The following is a 3,268-nucleotide window of genomic DNA, read 5'->3' on the forward strand; positions in this document are numbered from 1 at the left end:
ATGATGGAGGCAATATGGAGGTAGTTGACCTCTGCTTACTGCTGTCACGGATAGAGCTTTTGTTTTCAGGGTCACTTCCCAAATCATTAGGCGGACATATGAAACCAATGGGGAGTACTGCCGGGATAACTTGCTTGATTCGAAGCTTTAATGGTTGCATGGAAAAATCTTCTGTTTTGTCATTTCAACATGTGTGGCATTATGAAATCCCACAAGGCTTTGTCAGACCCTCCAAAGCATGTGTGACCGCACCCCTTCCCACACACCATGCACCATCATCATCGGCAGTCACTCGGAACGAGTATGACGGTCTTCTTTTCAGGGTCGTCTACTTGTGGGTCCGCAGGTGGGCGTAGAGGCCGATCCGGGATCCACATATTTTTGTGCAGTGTGGGCAGGGGAAAGTGGCGGTGGGTTGTGGTCGTGCTGGAGCCAGTTTTTGTCTTTCCTTTCGGAGTTGTCGTTTGGTTTCTGCGACACGGCGGAGTTCCTTTTCGTGATGTGCTGCACCTTCTTGCACCGCTGCCCTCCAGCAGTTCCTGTTCAAGGCGATGCGCTCCCAGTCCCGAGATGTTATTTGGAATTTCTTGAGATTGGTCTTGAGGTTGTCCTTAAAACGTTTCTTTTGCCCGCCCGGGGCTCGCGGACCTCTCTCCAGCTGGGAGTATAACATCTGTTTGGGGAGGCGGGTGTCAGCCATGCGGATGAGATGTCCTGTCCATCGGAGTTGGTGCTGCATTATTAAGGTGGTGATGCTCGGTATCCTGGCTTCCTCCAGAACGCTGATGTTTGTGCGTCTGTCCTCCCATTTGATCCGGAGTATTTTCCTCAAGGTTCTCTGGTGGTGTTGTTCAAGAGCTCTTAGGTGCCTGCTGTAGGTTGTCCATGACTCTGCCCCGTAAAGTAAGGTGGGGAGAACCACAGCTTTGTAAACCAGGAGCTTGGTGTCAACCCGGAGGTCTCGGTCTTCGAAGACTCTTTTCCGGAGTCTGGCATACGCTCCACTGGCACAGCTCAGGCGATGGTTGACCTCGGAGTCAATGTCCGCTTTGGAGGAGAGAAAACAGCCGAGGTAGGGGAAATGGTGAACATAATCAAGTGCAGTGTTGTCCACATTTATGATGGGCGGAGTAGATGGCTGGTTGGGTGGGGGTTGATGTAGCACCTGGGTCTTCTTGATGTTCACGGTCAGACCCAGGGCTCTGTATGCCTTAGCAAAGGAGTTCAGGATGCCCTGGAGGTCTTCTGCAGAGTGTGCTGCTATGACATTATCGTCTGCATACTGGAGCTCCACGACCGTGGTGGTTCTGATCTTGGTTTTGGCTTTGAACCTGTTAAGGTTGAAGAGCCTGCCATCAGTCCTGTACCATATTGGGATTCCGTGTGGTAGTTCTTTGTTGATGAGGTGGAGTATGGCGGCAATGAAGACAGAGAACAGGGTGGGTGCAATAATGCATCCCTGTTTGACCCCTGTCTCTACAGTGAAAGGCTCAGTCAAGGAGCTGTTATTGAGCACTGTGGCTGTCATTCCGTCATGTAATAAACGCAGTATTCTGACGTATTTGTCCGGGCAACCATACCTCAGGAGGATGCTCCATAGGGCCTGGCGATCCACCGTGTCAAAGGCTTTTGTAAGGTCTATGAAAGCCATGAACAAAGGCTGTTTATGCTCACGGCATTTCTCCTGGAGTTGGCGTGCTGTAAAAATCATGTCTGCAGTGCCTCTAGATGGGCGAAAACCGCACTGCGATTCTGGGAGAATTTCCTCAGACAGTGGCAGTAGGCGATTGGCAAGAACACGAGCAAGTACTTTGCCAACTGTTGAAAGGAGCGAGATGCCCCTATAGTTTCCGCAATCCGCTTTGTCCCCTTTCTTGAAAATGGTCACTATCAGAGCATCCCTGTGCTCCGAGGGGAGTACTTCTTTTTCCCAGACCTTCAGAAAGAGGGAATGGAGGTGGCGCTGGAGCTCTAGTCCACCTTCCTTTAGGACCTCAGCTGGGATCCCATCTGGCCCAGAGGCCTTGTTGTTCTTCAGGCTCCTGATGGCATCTTGGACCTCTACTAAAGTGGGAGGTTCACCCATGTCTTCCCTGATGGGACTCTGAGGGATGTGACTGAGGAAATCTGACTGAGTTGTGCTGTCACGGTTGAGGAGTTCCTGAAAGTGCTCTCTCCACCGGTTGTTTATGGACTCATTGTCCTTCAACAGCTCCTGCCCGTCTTTAGAGCGTAGGGGGTTTTGGCCGCGATGGCTTGGGCCGTAGACAGCCTTAGTAGCGCTGAAAAAGCCTCTGGTGTCACCAGAGTCTGCCAAACTCTGGATTTCCAGTGCCCTTTCTGTCCACCAGGAGTTTTTAATCTGTCTCACCCGGCTCTGGACGTCAGCCTTGGCTTTGGAGTGGGCCTGTCTCTTTGCTGTGCAGGTGATGTCATTTTGCCAGACACGAAAGGTTTCCCTTTTCTTGGAGATGAGCTGTTCTATCTCTGTGTCGTTCTCATCAAACCAGTCCTGATGCTTTCTGGCCTTGTACCCGAGAGTGGCACGGCAGGTGTCGAGGATGGAAGACTTGAGCAGGCTCCAGTGTTTTTCGATGTCCTCAGGGTATTCCTGAATGAGGCTTTCTCCAAGAGAGGCCTGAAACAGCTGCAGGGTGGCAGTGTTGTTCAGGGCCTCGAGGTTTAGTCTCTGCCGGCTCAGCTTCTTTTGGAGTCTCCTCTTCCTCTTGAGTCTGATGGACATCGTGGATCGTATCAGGCGGTGATCTGTCCAGCAGGCCTCTGAATCCATCATGGCTTTTGTGATGGTCACGTCGCGCTGATCCCTGGCTCTGACAATGACATAGTCAATAAGATGCCATTGTTTAGAGCGAGGGTGTCTCCATGAACCCTTGAGTTTGTTCTTCTGGCGAAAGATGGTATTTGTGATGGTAAGGTCATATTGAGCACATTTGCTAAGAAGCAAAACCCCGTTGGAGTTGATGTTTCCAATGCCTTCCTTTCCAATGGTGCCCTTCCAGAGGTGGTGGTCCCGGCCCACTCTGGCATTGAAATCTCCCAGTATAATAATCTTGTCCTCTTTGGGGATTTTTGACAATACATCATCCAGACAGGCATAGAAGGCCTCTTTAAACACCGCACATGAGATGATGGAGGCAATATGGAGGTAGTTGACCTCTGCTTACTGCTGTCACGGATAGAGCTTTTGTTTTCAGGGTCACTTCCCAAATCATTAGGCGGACATATGAAACCAATGGGGAGTACTGCC

The sequence above is a fragment of the Syngnathus typhle genome, linkage group LG16, assembly GCF_033458585.1.
Source record: "Syngnathus typhle isolate RoL2023-S1 ecotype Sweden linkage group LG16, RoL_Styp_1.0, whole genome shotgun sequence".
Taxonomy (NCBI): domain Eukaryota; kingdom Metazoa; phylum Chordata; class Actinopteri; order Syngnathiformes; family Syngnathidae; genus Syngnathus; species Syngnathus typhle.